The sequence below is a fragment of the Medicago sativa genome, chromosome 4 (assembly GCF_051527215.1).
Source record: "Medicago sativa cultivar Bolivia chromosome 4, Bolivia_mono, whole genome shotgun sequence".
Lineage (NCBI taxonomy): Eukaryota > Viridiplantae > Streptophyta > Magnoliopsida > Fabales > Fabaceae > Medicago > Medicago sativa.
Genome location: NC_140752.1, coordinates 69,560,451 through 69,583,678, shown reverse-complemented (window position 1 = coordinate 69,583,678; position 23,228 = coordinate 69,560,451). Strand labels below are relative to the sequence as shown.

Genomic DNA, 23,228 nt, shown 5'->3' with positions numbered 1-23,228 from the left:
CGGTGGCGTCCACCACAACTACCAACCACTCCTCTTCACTCACATATCGACTCTCCGTTCAATTTTTTCAGATGGTCTAGATAATAGGTCAATTTCATTCTCACTAACCAGGAATTATGAAACTGAATTCATTATTTTGTTTTTATTGATTTTAATTGGATCAAATTTTTTATTAGGGATTATATAATTACTCCTCCGTGTTAGCGCAGCAAATGCTTGTTTCACAAGCAACAAAAAACCAGAAGCAGTTTTAAGGTTTGTTAGGGTTTTGTGATTTAGTGAATTTGAGAGAATGAGAAGAGAGAAAGATAATGAATTAAGGAATGTAGAATGTATATTGAATACTTGTTGTAATTTGTACAAAGGAATGAGCTTATGTACAAGCAAGTGTTATGTTACTTGAAGCACAAGTAAGTAACTACTTTAGCTCTTATTTGCTAAAACTTCTAACCAACTTGTAACAACTTCAAAACAAACTAAAACAAAATGTAATCAATCAACTAATCATGATTATCACTAAACTAAACTTGAATTATCAACTAAACTAACATACTCCCTTAATTCAAGTTTCCACTTCCTTCATGCCAATCAAGCTTCTGAGCTTGATGAACTGTCAACCTTCAATGCCTTAGTGAATATGTCTGCAAGCTGCAGCTCAGTAGAGCAATGAACAATCTGCAGTGCTCCCTTGTTCACTTGCTCCCACAGAAAATGGAACTTAGCTTATGTATGCTTGCTTCTCCCATGCAGAGTTGGATTTCTTGCCAAGCTTATAGCAGATTTGTTGTCTATGAACAATGTTATAGGTCTGCTAACCTCTATCTCCATCTCCTTGAGTATATTTTCAAGCCATACTGCCTGACATGCTGCCATACATTCTGCAATATACTCAGATTCACAGGTTAACAATGCCACAACTGGTTGCTTCTTTGCACACCATGAAATTGGGTCATTCAGGAACTTGAATAGGTAACCTGAGGTGCTCTTTCTATCCTGCTTAACTCCACACCAATCAGCATCAGAATATGATATTAAAAGATGAAAATTAAAAGAACTCGCATAATTTTTTATTTTATTTTTGAAGGAACCACATATCATGGAATTTAAAACATAAAAATTGATTACGTATCTAGCATCTAGCATGATAATGATTGACAAAATTTCAAAATAATAAAACTCATAGGAAAATTATTGACATGATTATTAGTTTCCTAATTCATAAAACCCTATTTTAAAAAAACAAATCTAGAATCTAGATAAAAAAGCATGGTAGTAATAAAAAATTAGCGACATGATTATTATTTTTCTAATTCATTCTTAAAACCCTATTTTAGAAAAACAGATCTAGAATCTAAATAAAAAATTATGGTAGTAATAAATTTAAATAATTGGAACATGTGTTTGTTTTTGGAGTTTGGAAAAAGAATCTGACCTTTCAATTAACTTTGATTCTTTTGGGATTTGTGTGATTTGACAGTATGAGATGGTGAGTCAATCGCCGTCAACAGCCTCTTTATTTCAACCCTTTACGTTATTTAAAATTCGAATGTGTAGAGAATCAAAATAGTTATTTAAAATTGGGCCACTTAACACTTTTTTAAGCTCATTCAAATTTATTTTAAGGCTAATCAATTCACATAGCACACTTAATAATTTAAATTTTATACCATTTTAAAGAGCCATATTAATATATTAATTACAATAATCCAATATCAAACAAATATTCAAATATTTATTGTTGAAAATATATATTTCAGCTTGCTCGTGTAACAACATGGAGATGCTTGACCTTGTTGTTGCAGAGAAAGAAAAAAAAATCAATGAAACACCGTCACAAATGATAATTATGGCAGTGGAACTAACTTAAACAGAAAAATATTCTCAACACCAAACCATGAATTACTTCTAAAAAATCTATTATCTCTTTACTCTCTAAATGCACAAAATAGATTGATTTACGAGTTCTTTACGTCAACTTGTAGATATGTTTGCATAAATTGATACAATTTAAAAAAAAGAAGAGAACAAAAAATAAACTCAAACTCACATAAAATTGTACACAGAAGAAAAAAGAAAGTCATTAGAATTTGGATCAACTTTAAATAAATGTTTGCATGCACATTCGGCCAACTCCTCAACAAATAAACAACATTTAATGAATAAACAATTTTACAAGAACTAGATTAAACATATTTTCCTAATTCATTCTTAAAACCCTATTTTAGAAAAACAGATCTAGAATCTAAATAAAAAATTATGGTAGTAATAAATTTAAATAATTTGAACATGTGTTTGTTTTTGGAGTTTGGAAAAAGAATCTGACCTTTCAATTAACCTTGATTCTTTTGGGATTTGTGTGATTTGACAGTATGAGATGGTGAGTCAATCGCCGTCAACAACCTCTTTATTCCAACCCTTTACGTTATTGCAGCATAGCGGATTAGCGGGTCATGGGCGGTAGGGCTGGACATCGGTCGGTTTCGGTCGGAAATCGGTCCGAAAACCTAAAACCACATGAACCCACAGTTGCAATTCCATAAGCCACTTCCGCCCATTTTGAGACTCGGTTTGATTGGTTACGGTTTAATCGGATAAGGCGGTCAATCGGGTGGGTTGTGTCGGTTTATTAAAAACTGGGAAAATTTGAGTTTGACATGTAAAGTTTTAAAAATAACTTTTCATTAGAAAAAATATATTCTAGTTTTTTCGTAATAGTAATTATAAAACTTGGCCTAAAACTCGAATGTGTAGAGAATCAAAATAGTTATTTAAAATTGGGCCACTTAACATTTTTTTAAGCTCATTCAAATTTATTTTAAGGCTAATCAATTCACATAGCACACTTAATAATTTAAATTTTATACCATTTTAAAGAGCCATATTAATATATTAATTACAATAATACAATATCAAACAAATATTCAAATATATATTGTTGAAAATATATATTTCAGCTTGCTCGTGTAACAACATGGAGATGCTTGACCTTGTTGTTGCAGAGAAAGAAAAAAAAATCAATGAAACACCGTCACAAATGATAATTATGGCAGGGGAACTAACTTAAACAGAAAAATATTCTCAACACTAAACCATGAATTACTTCTAAAAAATCTATTATCTCTTTACTCTCTAAATGCACATGTTTTATCTTGGTTTTCGGGTGTCAAACATTGATTACGTTTGAACCTTTTTAACCTTTGATATCTCATTTTTTCTTGGGAAGGGAAAAAGTAAGCAAAACCCTTGAGAATCGAGGTCCGGGAGTTGTTTTCGCTACGGGAAGGTGTTAGGCACCCGTAACGACTATAGTATCCTATAGGAACCGTCTTTAATTTCTACGCGCGCGCTTTATTTTTAAATGCTATTTAAAAGTGATATTAAGCCTAAAGGTTTTCTAAATGAAGAATTGGAGGGAGAAGAATGTGTTTGAATTTTTTGTTTTATTTGAATTGAAGGAATTTTGATTCCTTGCCTACGTACCCGTTTAAGGGATCAAATCCACCGTAGTTCTCTTCCAAAAATGTTTTTGTTTTTGTTGGTTGATTTTAAGTTCGAAAATTGGAATTTGAAGAATGGAGATTGAGAGGCCTTAAAGGCATGAGATTTAAGAAAAGTGGGGTTTGATTAGTTATTTTGAAAGAAGGGTCTAAGTATGATTAAAATTCATTAAAATTTGATTAAGAAAATAAAAGAGAAAATCAATGGGATTTTGGGTCCCAAGGTTTATTATGAAAATGATTTGAGTGAAGTTGGTTCATATTTTTTGGAAAATTGATTTTTCTAAGTGTAAATCCTAGGCATTCATCTAAACATACAATCCTAAACATACATCTAAACATGCATATCCTAGCCATACATCTAAAAAAAATATCTATGTGGTGTGTGGGCATGTGTCGGTGCTTGTGTCGGTGTACATCATTAGAGTCCATTGTCCTTTACATATGCCCTAGTTTACATTCTATGGTCTTGCAAAAATTTAAAATTGCATGAAGTAGAATACAAAATTCCTAAGTCTTTCCACATGCTACATCTTGGCAAGAATTAAATTGCAAGAAAAATAGAGATGAATATGAGATGAGAGGAGCTTATGGAATGCATGAAACATGAAATGAAAGTGGTTAGTGGCATAAGGTGTAATAGCATGAAAATTATAAGCAAACGAAATACTAAAAAAACTTGACAAGAAAAGTAATGAAACTCTTAACCTAAAAGTGGCAAAATACACTTAAAATTTACCATGACATCAAGACAAAAATGTGACCTATAATCCTCATGTCATGACAATTTTCTAAAGGTTTTATTACAATTAATGATATGAGAATTATAAGAACACATTCAAGTCAAGATTCATGATATATCTAGGCATATTTGCATCATTTATTCACAAACATAACTTGCAATCCAAGCAATTAAACCTAATTCACACACATGCAGCAAAAAACACATACAAACGGTAGCTAAAACTTCACAAAATCATATGGTATAGGTCACAAACTTTCATCAAAAAATTGGAACTAGAATCAAGCAATTTTCACAAAAAATTTAATACAAAATATCACAAAATAACAAGAAAATTATCACATTATCTTTTATCAATTTTTAATATGCAAAATCATCACAAAAATACCACAAAATTATCAAGATATGTGTGTGTAAATTTTTAGAAGTTTTAAGAATTTTTTAGACACAAAAACATATGAAACTTTCACAAATTTTAACAAATATAGTAAAGAATTAACAAGCAAATACTACATATTTTTTAATCCAGTTTCAACACATAACATCAGCACAAAAACATCAAGAAAGTGATCAGGAACCCATAGAAAAATTTTAGTAATTTTTATCAAAGCATTTTTAGACTCAAAAATACAAGAAATTCACAAATTTTAACAAAAAAGTAAACAAAATATCAAAAAAATACTACATATATTTTCCTCAAGTTTTAACACACAAAGATATCACAAAAAGGTCAAAAAAAAAATATCAAGAACATCTGAAAAATTGTAGGAATTTTAATATGGAATTTTAGACAAAACAGGGGTGCATACAGCAAGAAACTATCAAGAACACACAGGGAAGGGGGGTGTGCATAGCATCAAGGCTTACAGTGAAGGAAAATCGAATAGAAGAATGGAGTAGAAGCAGCGGAAAATTTTCGATTTTCATTCCTTGGATCATTACGAAATTCAAACATGAATCAGTGATTCGATTGTTACCTTGAACTTTGGAATCTGAAAGCTAGAACTGGAAACTGGAATCTCGATCACAGCCAAGTAAGCAGCAAGCAGCAAAGCCTCTAGCAAGTCCACACGAACAGTGCTCCTCCAAAACTCGGTGCTAGCCAATGAATTGGAAGTGCAGAGAAGAAAGGGGTTGCTTCAAAACATGTAACCAAAAACTTCAGCACCAGAGTTCTATTTATAGAACTTCTAGTGTGCTCTGCAAGTCATAAGTCACTATTGGGCTTCAGTAAGCCCAACAACGAGTTTAGTAATTTTGCTAACTAATTAGCGTTATTTACTAAACGCGCCCCTTATATAAGTCATACTTATATATTTCTCTTTTGACTGTTCTTTGTGTGTGACCCTATAGGTTCTAGTCACGTTGGCAATAATATTAAATCTAATATTTAATATTATAAACAATGAGCGGTATCTAGCAACACATCATTGCTACCCAAGTGACAAGAATGTCAAGTGATCTGACGAAACCTTTCCATGATAATACTCATGTGTACACTTACTCCTTTGTCTCGATATCTTTATTGATCCCAAGGCATAGATATTGTCACCCTTGTATAGATCAATGTTTATATTCCTTGATTCTGAAATATACTGAATAACGAATAAGTCCAATATCTTATATTGACTTAGTTCGGCATGGCCATGCAGTTTTACAGTCATATTTCATCAAGAGGCCTAAAGATATATCTCCCGTTTATGAGGAGGGACAAATCCCATCTAGGACACTCATGTCCCTCAGCATGCTTCATCAAGTACCCATCAACCAACGTTATGGTTATCCTTTTATAGACAATGTTAGAATGGCAACAAAGCACTTGAGTCCACATCTAGGGATCATAGTGGTTTCAGGTCTAAGAGCGATATACACTATTATCATTGTGAGTATATCTTATGACAATTGCATAACTTACTATGTAGTATTCTCACGGTGGGTCAATCCAATATAAATATTACTCCTAATATTTATATCTATGTGAAGACTTGATAACTCTTTATCCATGATCTGTGAGATGTGATCATCAGTCTACCCACATAATAGTCTCTATGCTTTAATGATATCCCACTTCTCAATAAAGCTTGACTACGGATACTTTTAGAATAGTTTCCTTATATTTAACGGGGTCTCACAATTAAGTTATACTTAATGTTCCATTAAACGGACTAACTATTCTAGGGACTTTATTATTTTGAAACAAAACAAAATCAATAAAGAAACGCCTTATAATTTATATTTTCACAATATATATTTATATCAATATCATGATACAAAGCCAAACCCAATCAATATAGATTGGCTATTAGGGCTTACTCCAACATACAGGCGTGGCAGTTGGGCTCAGTAAGCAACTGGACCGGGTTAGTGGAGCAGGCATGGGCTAAACCATGGGTTGAACCGGTTCATTGGCCTATATAAGGCCTTGAACCGGTTTTGGGCTCACTTTCCATCTCTATTTCTCTCTCTAATGGAAACCTAGAGAGAGAGAGTCTGCAACAGACTCATCTTCTCCGATCATCTTCTTCTCTTCTCCGACGTGGTGGCCGGTGGTGGCGCCGCCGCGTCGGAGCTTCAAACTAATCCGATTCAAAATCTAATTACATAAACTTAAAGCTCTTTCTCTCCTCTATATGATTTTGAAACTAGTTTTCTGAGGAAAGGTCGGAATCGGAGTAGACTCTACATTTTTCTGATTCGGTTAAACTTGAAACGAAAGGGAAAGATAAAGGAGAGGAAGCTTTTACCTCGATCTGTTCGGAGATTTGTGATTACGTCGGAGAAATTGAACTCTTCCTTCGTTCTTTGCTTCTTCCCTGTGATTGTATCGAACCGGTTCTTTCTTACTTCGATCTCTCTTCTTCTTGCCTCTCTGTGATCGTTCAGATTCACTACTTTACTGGTGGATTTGAGCTCGAATTGTAGGGAAGCAGATTCGATGATGATGATTTGTAACGAATCTTTGAGAATCTTGCAAATTCGTTGCAATTTTATGATTAAATGTGTTTGTTTATGGTGGAATTGATACGGATTTTTTTGTGGAATTGAATTTCTGGAAAACTAGGGTTTATACGTGATTTTGTGAATTTCTTGTTTTCTGTGAAATTGGAACGATTTTGATGATTGTGATGGTTCTATGGTGTTGAATTCCGGTGTGATTTGAAGGATTTGGTGAAAAATTGAAAGGATTAGGGTTTGGAGAAGATGAAGATCTGCGAAGTTCTTGATGAACTTCAAAGAAATTCTTCAGATCCTTGAACCTTGATCTAATTGACAAGAGAGAGAAAATTGTGATGTGTTTGTGTGAGTTGGCACTGAATCAATGGTTCTGTTGACCTTGACTGATGAGTTGGCTTTTATAGCTGATGACTGGAATATCTGGACCAATGACAGACTGCCACGTGGCATGATTAACTTTCTGGACAAATGACAAACTGACATGTGTACTGGACTTATAACAAACTTTTGGACCTATTTGCAATTATTAAAATTTGAAGGACCAAAATGCAAAAAAATAGAAAAAGGACTAAAAATGTAATTAAAATAAAATTGGTAAAAAATGTAATTTGAAAATAACGTAAAGTGAAACGACTAAAAACGACAAAACGGACTAAAACGAACCAATTACTTAAATGAGGTACTTTAAAGTAACCTCTCTCTGTCGAAATTTTGTGTGAAATGACCAAAATGCCCATGGGGACTAAAACGACTAAAAATGACTCAGATGCAATTTAAAAATGATTTTTTAACAAGGAATTAAAGCAAGAGTTTATACAAGCAAATTAAAAGACTCAGAGACAACTTTTAGAAATTAAACAGAGTCTTGACATATGAAAAGACTAAAATGCCCCTAGGGGCTAAACTGACTCAAAATGACTTCAAATGCAATTTTTAAAATGGATTCTGACATAGAATTGAAATGAAGACTTATTCAAACCAATTGAAAAGACTCAAACAATTTTTAAAGGACTAAAATGAGTTGGGATATAGGGAATGACTAAAATACCCTTTTTTCATGAATTTTGCAAATAACATTGAAATAAAATGCAGAGAAAGATGCAATTGATCAGAGACAATTTCAAATGACTTGAAATGCAAGAAAAGTATTTTTTGGATGACCTGAAATGCAAGAAAACATGAACAAACACACAGTTGAAAAGAATTGTAAAGCTAAATTGAGAGATTAAGCAGAGTAAAGTGTCAGTGTGAGCAATAACAAATTGGCAAATGTTCAAGAATAATAGACATATATCAAAGATGAAAGAAAATTTTGAACAAGTATTTTTAGGTCCAAAATTAGGGTATAACAGCACAAAATAGATTGATTTACGAGTTCTTTACATCAACTTGTAGATATGTTTGCATAAATTGATACAATTTAAAAAAGAGAAAAGAACAAAAAATAAACTCAAACTCACATAAAATTGTACACAGAAGAAAAAAGAAAGTCATTAGAATTTGGATCAACTTTAAATAAATGTTTGCATGCACATTCGGCCAACTCCTCGACAAATAAACAACATTTAATGAATAAACAATTTTACAAGAACTAGATTAAACATATTTTCCTAATTCATTCTTAAAACCCTATTTTAGAAAAACAGATCTAGAATCTAAATAAAAAATTATGGTAGTAATAAATTTAAATAATTGGAACATGTGTTTGTTTTTGGAGTTTGGAAAAAGAATATGACCTTTCAATTAACCTTGATTCTTTTGGAATTTGTGTGATTTGACAGTATGAGATGGTGAGTCAATCGCCGTCAACAGCCTCTTTATTCCAACCCTTTACGTTATTGCAGCATAGCGGATTAGCGGGTCATGGGCGGTAGGGCTGGACATCGGTCGGTTTCGGTCGGATATCGGTCCGAAAACCTAAAACCACATGAACCCACGGTTGCAATTCCATAAGCCACTTCCGCCCATTTTGAGACTCGGTTTGATCGATAACAGTTTAATCGGATAAGGCGGTCAATCGGGTGGGTTGTGTTGGTTTATTAAAAACTGGGAAAATTTGAGTTTGACACGTAAAGTTTTTAAAAATAACTTTTCATTAGAAAAAATATATTCTAGTTTTTTCGTAATAGTAATTATAAAACATGGCCTAAAACTCGAATGTGTAGGGAATCAAAATAGTTATTTAAAATTGGGCCACTTAACATTTTTTTAAGCTCATTCAAATTTATTTTAAGGCTAATCAATTCACATAGCACACTTAATAATTTAAATTTTATACCATTTTAAAGAGCCATATTAATATATTAATTACAATAATCCAATATCAAACAAATATTCAAATATATATTGTTGAAAATATATATCTCAGCTTGCTGGTGTAACAACATGGAGATGCTTGACCTTGTTGTTGCAGAGAAAGAAAAAAAAATCAATGAAACACCATCACAAATGATAATTATGGCAGGGGAACTAACTTAAACAGAAAAATATTCTCAACACCAAACCATGAATTACTTCTAAAAAATCTATTATCTCTTTACTCTCTAAATGCACAAAATAGATTGATTTACGAGTTCTTTACATCAACTTGTAGATATGTTTGCATAAATTGATACAATTTAAAAAAGAGAAGAGAACAAAAAATAAACTCAAACTCACATAAAATTGTACACAGAAGAAAAAAGAAAGTCATTAGAATTTGGATCAACTTTAAATAAATGTTTGCATGCACATTCGGCCAACTCCTCAACAAATAAACAACATTTAATGAATAAACAATTTTACAAGAACTAGATTAAACATTTCTACCAAAAAAAAGAACTAGATTAAACATATTCAGCATCATAGTCATTACAAAAAAAAAATTACAAGACAATCAAAACCATACATGACATGTGAATCATATGAAAGAAAATTACTAACGACAAAAAACCACAAAAAAATGCACGCAAAAATAAATACATTTAGAGAAACACAATTAATGAACAAAAATAAAAACAAATAATTCACCTCACTGTTTTCCATGGCGATTGCATATTTTCCTTCATCAGCCTCCATCATTCCAAGTAAGTGACAATGAACATAAATATATACAAGTAGAAAGAAAAAGGAAAAAATTAGTAAAAAAAAATTCCTTTATTCTTAAACGTGAAAGGATTCTAAACATCAACACATAACAACCCCTCACCTTTGATCTTAAAGGTAAAAAAATTCTTGAATCTATGCCTGAAATAGAGAAACATCGATTAGCAAAAGAAACGTCAGCAATAAATCATCAAACCCTTTCAATTCATGAGGTAATACAAACCATTCAGAGATCTTAGAAAGTGGATTGAGATTTGGGTTTAAGTTACACATAAAAAAGGAAGTTGAAAAATCTTCTTGGCATTGTTGATTTGTGATTTTCTTTTGATGTTTGAAGATTAAGGATGATGATCAATGGAAAATGGGATTGATGAAGGGAGAGATTGTTTCTGGAAGAGGATATGGAACGATGAAAGGAAGAGAGGAACTAGGGTTTCCTTCCTGATTTCTCTCAAGTCTCAGTGGCGCAAAACCAATGAATGAGGAACTAGGGTTTCTTTCCTAAGCTAAGGTTTTATATGTCTGGGCCTTGGTTAAATGTGGGCTTCCATTCATCATGGGTTGTATTGGACATATGCATTCACACAGCTGATAATTATACTGTCGGGCGGAAATGGTTTTCGTTGGGTTAGTAATTGCCACCCGAAACCGACCATTGCAACCCACACCAAACCACTTCCTTTGAACCGATTGACCCGCTTAAACTGTTGGACCCGACCCGACACGCTTCGGGCCATTCGGTTCGGCCAGTTTGGGTCGGTTACTCAATTTATGTCCAGTCCTAGTGGGCGGAGCCCTCGTTTTTATATCAAATGACAATTCTGTCCCTATAGTCGCAAATCATTTAATTTTGCAAAGTAAATTTTCCTTTCTTTATTGCAACGTAAATTTTAATTTTGAAAAAAGTGAGACTATCTAGGCTTCAAAGTTTTCAATCATTTAATCCATCCGTTTCATAATACTTGTCCATTTTGGAGAATAATTTTGTTTCACAATATTTGTCATTTTCTAGTTTCAATGCAACATTAATTACTGACTGCCACACTTTAACCAAGGGAGTGCATGGGGCCCAACTATATAAATAGATGGTTCAATACACGCCGACATGGAATATACAATAAAATGTGATCATGAAGAGATAAGAAAATAATTTACGCTGTATACTTCAAATATGAAGACATATCTTTGTATCGGATACATATTGAATATCGATACTCCCCAAACATTCGGTGATACGTACCAAAGAAATATCAAAGTTAGTTTTTTAAAAAGAAATTTGGATATTTGTAAAATACTTCACAAATACATGCATATAGGCATCCTAGATAAGATGAACATAAAAAGGTGAGTTAAGATTGTGAACATAGAAATAATTTATCGAATAATTATTATGATAATAAGGGAGAAAAGACTTGATCAGTCAACATTAAACAATTTTTTTTTTAGTTCTTTTAGTGAAGCTTTTATTAGTATATCCTAACATGGATATGAGTATAGTTTTTTTTTTTTTTTAAAGTATTTTACATGCATAAAAGTTTTGATTATAGTATATTGAATTTTAAATTTTTTACGTATCCACATTAGCTTCATGTTGTAAATTGCAATAATAGTTTTGCTTTCCGTCCTTCAAATTCGATATGCTGCAGAAATATTTCGTATGATCTCAGTTATTAGATTACTGATAATTTTGTGCATGGTAATAACATTAGTCATGGTTAGTGGTGCTAGTCATGCTTGTGATTACTACTCTTGATATCACCAATATGATATTAAGCTATTATCCATTTATCATTTTTTTAATTAATTAATCAATTGAAGGCACCATCGACTGGCTATAGCACTAGCTTGCAAATCTTGGCGTGGTTCCTAATTCCACCATGAATCCATGATCAATGTTGACACGTTTTGCTTGTTAGCGATCTTTATCCTATCCAATCTAGGTAGGATAAATCCAATTAGGTGCAAAACTAGTGGCTTAATTGCTTTTATTCTTACTCTTTTTTATACTCTTCCATTTCAAATTATACGTCATTCTAATGAAATTTGTTTGCTTTAAATTATATGTCATATATAATATCAATAAATCATTGATGCTTATTTTTTCATTATGTCATTTACTATTTCTTATTTTATCTTTTTTCAGTTCTTTTAATTTATGTTTTTCATATAATTAATAAATAATATTTTTGTAAAATAACTCATAGTTACTTTTTTCTATACAACATTAACTGTATTTTTTAATATATATGAAATTGATAAAATACATAACTAATTTTTAGAACGGATGAAACAATATACATAACTAGGGAAGGGGGATAGTATGATATGAAAGTGGTGGATATTGTCTCATGTCAAGTATCAACAACACAAGAAAAGGGTTTTAGAGGTCAATAATATATCAACAATGAATGTTTATTTTTTTAAAATTGTTTTTGTTGAGTTTAACACAACTTCATAAAATCCGTTCTTTAAAAGAAAAGATATTAGCTTGAAAGGTGATGAGTGTCCTCATTTATAAATATTTGTTCACATCATACCATTTTGAATGTAAGACTCTTAACACACCCTTTTATGTTCATAATTATATATATGGAGGTGACCCAAGTGGCTTGATAGCGGAAATTTGTTACTTGACGGTCCAACGAATCTTTAATAGACTATGATATCATTTAAAAATTTGTGTTTAAGTTTAACACACTCACACTCACACAAAACCGACTTTAGAGATGAGGACCACCTCCATATATAAACATCTGTTCGAGCCATATCACATAAACATAGACGTGTCTGACATATTTTACAAAATATTACTCTTCTCTTTTAAAAAAATAAACATAAATAAATCAGTTTGATATATTTTAACATAAATAAATCTCGTAAAAAACAGATAAATACTTTTGGATTTGATTTTAGTACAATTTTTACTACTAATGTAATTCTTCTTGTCCATTTTAAGCCCAAAATAAATATTTATTTGTTTTAGTGACAACATGCTCTCACTATGACAATAGTGGATAGAAGATACCAATATTGTATTTTAGTACAAGAGAGATGCTATTTAGTACGGGATTTTGGCTACGAATTTTCACGGAAGGTTGTATCTTTTTGTTTTTCACATGCTGCAAAAAATGTACATTTTTTTTTTGGTCGAAAAAACAAAACTCCCACAACTAATTAACACACCCCCCCAAAACTCCCATAAAAAAAGAGTTGTCCAGTCCTGTGTAGTGGTACAACAAGCAAACAGCCACGCTGAGTAACCAAACAAGCTACCTCCAAAATTTAACAGGAAAAAGAACTCGCAGCACAGAGTACCAACACGTTTTTCCCCTATTTCAGTCGAATTTCCTCCCCCACCATCACACCTTCCTTCCTCACCATTCAACAATTTTAAACAGTGAAAATCCATATGAAAATAAAAACAAAATAAAACATGTGTGTAAGTAATTAAATTCTGCATTAGAAAATTGAATGTTTGCAAACTTTGTTGGATGTTTCAAACATCATGTTTGGGGTGGTAAGAGCCATTGGAGAGCATTGAAAGAATTGGAGAAGAAGGAGAAGTGGTGTGGGTTGAGCAAAAAGGGTTATTTTATTAAAAAGGATAAGAATGAGAGCTTTTACTTTTTAAGGTTGGAAGCTGCTGGACAAAGAAGAGAGAGACGGTTAGTTATACTTTTTTAATTTTTTGTTTTATTAGAAATGTTCAGGAACTGTACACGTTTTCACGCGTCCGTGGTTTTTCGTATTCAAAATTGCCGTACTATTTATCATTTTCCTTAGTACAATCATTGCTATTTTTTTTGTTTAATTTTATTTTTAAGATGTCTTAGAATACAAATTATTTATTAAATTAATATAATCAATTTTGTTTTATATTTTCTCAAATATTGTTAAAGTAAATCAGTATTTTTGGTCGAAAAAGTAATCGGTTTAATCTTTAGCAAGGTAATATTAATTTTAATTTTGAAAAAGAGAAATTCTTGTATGAACTCTCACCCAACACGTCATTCTTGCACTCAGCCAATAAAAATATGACACGTATTATTAAAATTAAAAAAAGTGATTTAATTAATTAAGAAATGGAAACATGAGAAATAACTGTCTCATGGTTTTGTGCTCCCCCCTAACAATGGTGAAACTGAGTCGCACACCACCGCCGAGTTTCGACCCTTCCTCACTGTACTCTCTTCTCGCCACTTTTATCTCTCTCTCCAAATCATTCTCTTATATGCATCCTGCAGTTTCAAGAATTACAGTCGATGTATTCCTCATAAGAGATGGAGAAGGTAGATGCTGATTTTTAGTTCAAATGGGTTGAATTTTGAACATAAAATTGAAATCAAAACGTGTAGAGAAATTAATATCCAAACTGATAGATGTTGATTTTCCTTTTTAACTAATCGATTAATTTCCAACCAGCAAAGGAAATCTAATCTAATAAAAATCCAATTTGCAGAAATTATGAGGATTCTTATAAAACTGGATGGTGGTGTTGATCAAAGCAAGTGGAGAGAAGATTGGAGAGAGAAATCTTAAAAAATAATAAGAAAAGAAATTGATTTTAATTATTTTAATGAGGTGTTGGGTTTTAATTGGTTGAGTGTAAGAATGATGTGTTGAGTTAGAGTTCATCTAAAAAAAATTCTTTGAAAAATAGTAGAATTTAATATTTTTTATGAAAGCCACCAAACGAAGGGATGAGTTGAGTGAAACTTATATACCAAAAAAAGTACTACGAATCTTCGTGGTGAAGTTACTGTTGTTGAAGTAGACAGTGTCTATGTTTTTCCTAGGAGAAATGATATTTTGACAACCACTTTTTGACAACTTTTGAACAACTTTCTCTCTCATACTCACATGATGTTGTTATCCTCTCTCTTCCTTTTTCTCTCTCCATTGTTTTTGACCAATAAGAAGTGAGAAAAATAAGGTTGTCAACAAAGTTGTCATCAAATGGATCTCAAAATATCATTACTCTTTTCCTGGTCTAGCCCCATGCTCTCCTTTTAAAGTAGTAAGTTGTTTGAGTTGTCGTCGATTCTTCAGGTCCAAGATGATTTTTTTGCGGGGCATAGTTACCGATAATAGCGAGGGAGAGCTATGTGAAGTTTCTATGTCAATGGTTTTTTTTCTTCTCGAAATTGCAAATATTAGTAGTATTATTCTTTATGCAGAGACTCTAGATTAAACCTTTGACATTCATATCACTTAAGAAAAATTGTGATCATACAAAATAAAGTTATTGTAGCAAAGTATTAATAATTTTCCTTTAGCACGATCATTACGAAAGATCATGAATCAATGATCGATGATTACCTCTTTTAATGTAGTATCGCTGTAGTCGAAATCGATGGATTGGTCATGAGCGTCACATAAACGTCAACGCCTCTACTTAGTCTGCTAGATGATGAAATAGAGGCTTAAAGAGAGATATTTTCGTCGGGGTTCATAATAGCTAAGATTAAAGTAAAAATGAATGTGCTTGCTTTAGCACAAGGGTTCTATACGCACACTACATCTTGTGGTGTTCCACAATTCACTTATGTGTGTTGTACCTTACAATGTACCATTTCTCACTTAAACACATCATATTTTACGGTGTACCGCGTTACTCAAATTTGTGTTAGAGCAGCGTAAGATCGTAACACCTAATAATAAACAAGTCTCATTTTTTTTTTACAAAAATAAACGATATTCATTCATTCAAATTGATAGAGTACATCAATACAATGAAAATTCGCTAAAAACAAAAAGGATGAATCTGTGAACAAACTCACAACATTCATGTTAATAGCATAAAACGGCAAAGTACTAAAGCCTACACATATGACTATATTTAAGTCACCGGAATACTCATGTCTCCGGATCTGCAACATTGATGACTCAAAAGTCATTGATTTGATCTGCACTGGATAGAAGCTGATCTGACAATCTGAACCGAACAAATACCTGAACGAAACACAAACAACGTCGCACAAAGACGGCGAACAAAACAACGTCGCACAAAGACGACGAAATCACGAAAGAAAAAACGAAATAGATGTGAAATAGATGTGATATCTTAATGGAATATATTCAAAGCAACCTTCTTATTGGTATCTTAAGGCGCGAGCGCAGGTGCCTCTTGAATATCCTCCAGAGTGGTATAGAAACTCGAAGACGCCTCATGAAAACCCCTTCTCAGATGTTGAGAACCTCACATCTTCACAAAATGTAGAGATCCATGAACCTTCCTCGTACATAAAGTCATTTGAAGTTAAATAGTGGATTTCTAGAAAGGTTAGGGAGGTATTGAGTTTGTACCCGAACGGGATCTCCATTGGAGATCTTAATTTCCAGTTGAGATTGGTTAGTCGTGGTGAAGTACAGTCGATAATGGGTGTTGTGGAGGCTTAAATTCAATTAATACTAGCATCTATACCAGATGCTAGAATATAAATGATTTGATATGCACTGGATAAAAGCTTGTCCAATATTCTAGCATCTATACCAGATGTTCAACTCATTTATATAGGAGATGATAATTTTTGTGTACGTTTAATCCCATCTACAACATATAATGTTAAGAAGAAGCAGTGGGTTATTAAGAATGAGAAGAGGGATGCTAACCTTTCAGGAATGCTTGATTCCCTTTGCCATGATGTGGAATCTTTTGTTTTCACGTCTAGAGGATCACGTCTTCTTTCCTGGTCAAGAAGCAGGTTTGCAAGTTTTGTACTACTTTCTTTGTAACGTCTGCTCTTTTTACTGCGCTAATGCTTATAAATTACGAACAGTAATTTTTATGAAACTTTGATTTTTATTAAAATATTTTTTATATTGATTAAGAGTATAAATATAAATATTTTACACTTCCATATCTTTTTGAATGCCGTTAACAATGTAACATTCATATATATAAATTTGTTTAAGAGTATAATTAAAAGTGAAAAAAGACAGCCTAAAATCTCCTTTGTACAGTATAAATTAATTATCCCTTTCACTAGGAAATTTATTTTATGAGCTTTCAATATTTATGATGATCATTATGTAGCTACTACTTGTTGAAGGAATAATTCATTGCTACATGTTATTTGTATTGTCAGGGAGGAACTGGCTCATAGATTACAAATGCATGGACCTATATTTTTTATGTCACTCACCGAAAATAAAATCCTTCAATTGGTAGAATTGTTGATAGCAGAGAAGAAATGGTTGGAGGAAAGCCCCTCGCAAGAATTTCCTTTTAGGCTAACTAAATCAGTTCAGATGAACTAATTGATGGGTCAATCTCGTGGTGCAGATGCTTTGAGATCTCTCTTTCTAAATAAAACTCTACAGTCCAACTAGCAAAAGTCATTCAAACATGATGTGTTGTGGAAACAAAATGCAAAATTCAAGAGTTTCTAATGTAAGCCAGACACGAGTTACTTGCTTCACTCATCTTTTCATTATGTATTATACTAGTGCGTTCCTGCACCATGCAAAGGATATTTTTTACTTTTAACATTATTTATTTATTTTCTTTAAAAAACATAATTTATTTATTTAAAAGTATTGTATGAAATAGTTCATTCATAATTATTAAATGAAGGTTAAAACGATTTATATTATCTGATCGTACATGATCAGAAAGACGATGTCGGGTGTGGTTGTTCAAGGAGTTTGCTAGCTTTGGAACGATAGAAGTGTGTACCGACAGACACTCCGACTTTCAAGTCAGTATTTTGAGCAAGAAAAGGGGTTAAGGGTGGAGATAAATCGTACCTTTAGGGACTGTGAAAAATCTCCTTATATAGTGTGTAGTGCAGGAGTTGTTGTACCTTGGCACTTGACAGGTATGGATTTGTGGAATCGTAACCATCTCTTGAGGTGTTACGAGCCCCCCAGCTTGATTGGTTGGGCCTTTTAAAGTGTTTGCTTGGTCCAGAAAACATGTATTTAACATTATTCTTTTCGAAACCTTCTTTTCTCACCCTATTTAATTTTCCTCGTGCCATATGCAATTTGGATTATAGAATTCAAACGGCCGAAAAACCCTCCAAAACACGTTAAACATTTTAGATATTAGAATCCAAACATGGAGCGCGAGAAACTCATTGGGTGAGAAAAGTTAATAGCCATAATTTTTTGCCTAGTTTTTCTTTCATCCTAAATATACCCTTTTATTATATCTAAATCTTTTGGTAGACCCAATTGTTTAGTGAATCTGTGTACAACTGGAGCCTTTATGATTTTGTGAAACTCTATCCCCCTACACACAGTCCTTATTCTTTTGTGAAACTCTTTTCTTTTCATCTGAAAATGTTTCTCGATATTTAGATTCTAGAGTCTGAAACATATTTTCCTACCATTTAGAAAGGGGTAAAATAGCCATGGTCAATTTAGTTTCGATTGAACCGTGACTAGGGATGGGAATCGGACAGGCTAGCCTAGCCTACGACAGGCCAGGCCAGGCCAGGCTTTTTTCTTAAATAGAGAAGGTCTAGGCTTTTTTAGAAGCATATTTAGCTTAAAAGGTCAGGCCACAAGACTCTTAGGCCTATTAGACCGGCCTATTTAAGTAAATATGAATAATATTATTTATTATTATATTATATTTTTTTATTTTGAATTAAAATAAAAATTTGTTAACTTTTTCAGTAATTTAAGTTTATTAGTATACATTAATTTTTTGCATATTTAAATGTATTATTATAAACTAGAGTTGAAATATGATACAATATTTAGTCAAATTCCCTAAAAACTCATGTTGATTATCAAAAGAGAGTTTAATCTAATTGATATATTAGATCGCTAGTCTATTTAAACTTAGATTGCATTGCTTATTTAAAGATGTTCATATGAAATATGCTTTTAAACAGGGCAGCAGGTCGTATCAGACTTTCAGAAGGCCAGACTCATGCCTAAAAAGTAAGCTATGACAGGCCGCAAGCTAAGCTTAGGCCTTCAAAAAAATTGGCAGATCAGGCTCAGGCTTTGTAAAGTTAACCTATTCTCACCCCTAACCGTGACTAACTGCTTTTTTTTTTTGTTGAGTTTTAGATATTTGGATTTTAGAATCAAAATAACTAAAAAGTCATTTTCAAGCATCCGAATTTTAGAATCTGAAGACCCCCTCTCTTATGATAAAATGCAATGTATTAGAATTTTACACATTTAGATTCTAGAATCTGAATAGCAAAATAGTCATTTTTAAACATCCATTTGAATCCGGACACGTTTACATGTTTGGAACCTCTTTTGTGACAAAATACTACAATTTTTTCCCATCCTTTACATGGTTCATAATCTAAAAATTCATAAATCGATGGGTATTTTAGGATTTTAGGGGGGCGCAAGAGGCTTTGAAGCAGAATGTCTCTAATAAGACAACTTCAGGCTTGGTAAGTTGAAAGAAGCCCATCTTTTGTTTTGGGATCCATGCGCTTTCAAAGAAGAAAATTGCTCTTTAAACACCATGAATTAACCATTTTACCCCAGTGATAGTTAACTATAGTTCACTAGTGAATGATATCGTTCCATACCTATACATTAGCACAGAAAGAAGAAGAAAAAAACATTCTTGCTTCCACTCTGTTTATAAAGTTTATATACCAAAACCCTTTTTTTTAGGGAAAAGTTTATACCAAAACCTAAAGGGTGCCCGTATTTCATCATAAAACCCTAATGAAATCGTAAATAATGAGGAACATTTTCTTTGGTAGACTAGTTCATGGTTTCTTGTGATTATTCTAGCTCTTATTTTATTATTAAATAAAATGGTTTGTAGAGACTACCTATTACTACTAGAGTGATAGAATAAGACTGCATTTGCACCCAAGCTCCCTTTTTTCATCAAATCCATAGAATGGAGATTTTACGCATGCACAAGCATAAATCAGTACTGGGCATGAAAACACACCGTGTTATTTTTTTTTTACAGAAATATATGGATTTCTGTAGGGATTATATCAATCAAGATTCAAGACTAAAAACAATAGACTACATAGAGAAATTCAATTGAAGAGGACTGGAGGAGTTAATATTTCACATTTCTCGTATATGTCTCTTTCCTAAAGAAGAAATAAATATATATTGAAGTGGGTGAAATCAAATAGGAAGGTTGTTGGTTGGTCTCTAGAGGAGTTAATGTTTTGTCATATGATCTACTATAACCCAACACAACATCAACATCTAATCGGTAATTTTAATGATGTCAATCTGCTTGATTATATATGCTAGTTGGTAGAAGGGCCAAGACAGTATTATATTTATTTTTCTTGGAATAATACAATATTATATTTGTTAAACTCAACTATTCCGGTTGTTAAATTTAATATTATTCATATTGATCATTATATTATCTTGCTTCTGAAGTTTTTTGCGTTTGGGAAATGGAGACACTGTAAAGTTAGTTATTCTGCTCACCAAATTGACACAACTCATCTATTACTCCCTCCAGTCTCAAATATAAGAAAAGTTTCCTTTTTTAGGTTCATTGAGTAGTTAATGTATCTAGTCTACATTGTAAAGTAAATACATTAATTATTTAATGAACCTAAAAAATGAATCTTTTCTTATATTTAAGACTGAAGGGAGTATTTTTTATGTGGGAGATTTCAGAGCTACCTGAAAGTGGTGGAGAGAGAAAAATGAGAAAACAATAATTGTAACTAATTAGAGCTTAATAAGTAGGTATTAAATTAAGATAAACTATAGTTGGTATATCTCAGAATTTTTAGTTTTATTTGGTAGGGTAAATAAAGGGGCCCAACACCATGTGATGCCAATCACATGTCTAAAAGAACAATTAACCTAACAACTAATTGTGGCCAATATTTTGGAAGATTGCTGAGATTTGTAAATCTTTGGAGTTTTATCAGTGGATGTTTGGCACAATTTTTCCAAATATTTCATTCTAGCTGGTAGCTACCCCTTGATCATGCAATGCACGTGCATATTATTAATATATTTCTCTGAAGTACTTTTTCTTAAGAAATCTTTCTCTAAAGTACTTGAAATACTTCCAGGTATATGAATATGTTCAAAACACCCCTCAGCCAGATCAAGTACACTTCGACGACCATAGAATGCAGCAGTCCTATGTGCTAGTGGTTGAATTTCACTATGGAATTAATGATGTGTGTGAAGTCGATCAGTCGTGAAATTGAAGTCTTCTAACTTTTGTAATTATTTAAAGGTCCCATGCATATTAGAGTTTAACGTTCACCTGATTAGTCATTTTAGTTTTAAATTGATCATTTATGTTACTAAAAGTGAACAAGTTAATCCTTAAATTTTTCTGTAAGAAGTCGGTCGTTTTTTCATCTAACTTTATTAAAAAGTGATTACATGACCATTTGACATTGAGATAAAAGGTCGAAAAATGTTTATGACATCAAACATGATTACTTACCTACATTCTCTTATTGTTTCTCAATTCAATCCAAATTTTACAAATAACTATTTCATCACCATCATTAACTATTTCATCACCAACATTATAAATCAAGTGAATGATTGATATTGTCTCAAATCAAGGCTGAATAATACAATTATGAGCTCTAGTTTTGAGAGGAGTGAATTTAGACCTTCTAACTTAGTAATAAACATCTACTTAAACATTTTTTAACCAAGTTAGGTGGGAAAAGGGTAATATTGACATATATATTTTATGACTTAAAAGATCAGATGGTTACTTTTATCGGCATAAAGTATCAATTTGAATCTGAAGAAAACCAAAGGAGTAATACATTGACCTTGTTTAAATTAAACTTCAACTCAAACTAATAAATATGTCTTATATTATTGATGGTATGCAAATATTTAGGAGTTAACACTACATAACCTCACTCGTTAAGAAGTTTCTAATAATATCTTATAAACACTAAATATATAGCTAAAATTTTATTCAACAAAACAACAATAAAATTTGTAGAGACAAAACTAAGAAGGATAAAGTGTCTTATTTGTCCCCAAAAGCGTATAAAGCTCTAGAACAATATATAAAACAAACTAAAAATGTAGACCATAATTAAAATTATGAATTGCACAAATTGTCAAGTGGAAAGCAACTTGAAGAATAAGTATGCAAAGAATTTCCCGTCTCGACTGCGCATATTCAAAAGGACTTTTCTATGTGTGACTAATTACTAGAATTAATTAATGTCATTGGACCACTTCAGTTTTATTAAGAAAAAAACTTTATATACTACTTGCATAGGGTTGAAGGATGATGTTGGCAAGATATGTTAGGCAAGTAAGTGGGAGTCTTGAGAACAAAAAGAAATAAGATGAGACTCGACTTTAAGTTATGAATTTTTAGATTTTTTTTAAGGGAGTTATAATTTTAACATGGTATTCACATTTCAGAAAATTACTATAATTATTAGAATATATTTCCACATAATAGAGACATTACAAAACATACTTTCATGATGATAGATAATAGAAGCAATAATCATATAAATCTTGGTCCATCTCTTTTTCATTTTTCTTTCTTAATTCTTTTTTCCTTTTTAAGGCAATGGACAAAGGAATTTTATGGGAGTCAGACCACTTTTAAACATTGATTCATAACTTCCATCAAGTTACAAATATTCATAAACTAATTTAAATTTATTAAATTATTCTTACATCAACCTCTAATAGCTTTACTACAAAGACATACACTAGGAAGTTACATTGTTGACACACCTTAGTGTTGCTCTTCCATCAAACAATCATCACACAATCAACATCAGACATCAATCTAAAAATCACGTCGAGAATCTCTCAATGATTTCAACAAAATTTACCCTAATTCTCCTAAAATTTCACATGTAAAAAGACATACATCGTTAAAAATGTACGCATTTTATTATATTAAACCTCTCATTCACCCATATTTTAAGCGTTATAGTGATTGCAGGTACAACGTATTGGCCGAAACCATATGATACAAATAAATAAAGTGGTGCAGCCTTGTGGGCAATAGGTTCAGTTTA

At 32.1% G+C, this 23,228-nt stretch overlaps 1 long non-coding RNA gene across 1 annotated transcript; it reads left to right on the top strand.

Moving 5' to 3' along the window:
• The first annotated feature begins 16,720 nt into the window (after window positions 1-16,720).
• On the top strand, window positions 16,721-21,600 carry LOC146931284 (uncharacterized). Its single transcript, XR_015006629.1, has 3 exons — window positions 16,721-16,982; window positions 17,367-17,671; window positions 21,273-21,600. It is a non-coding gene; the product is annotated as an uncharacterized LOC146931284 (long non-coding RNA).
• The last annotated feature ends 1,628 nt before the right edge of the window (window positions 21,601-23,228 follow it).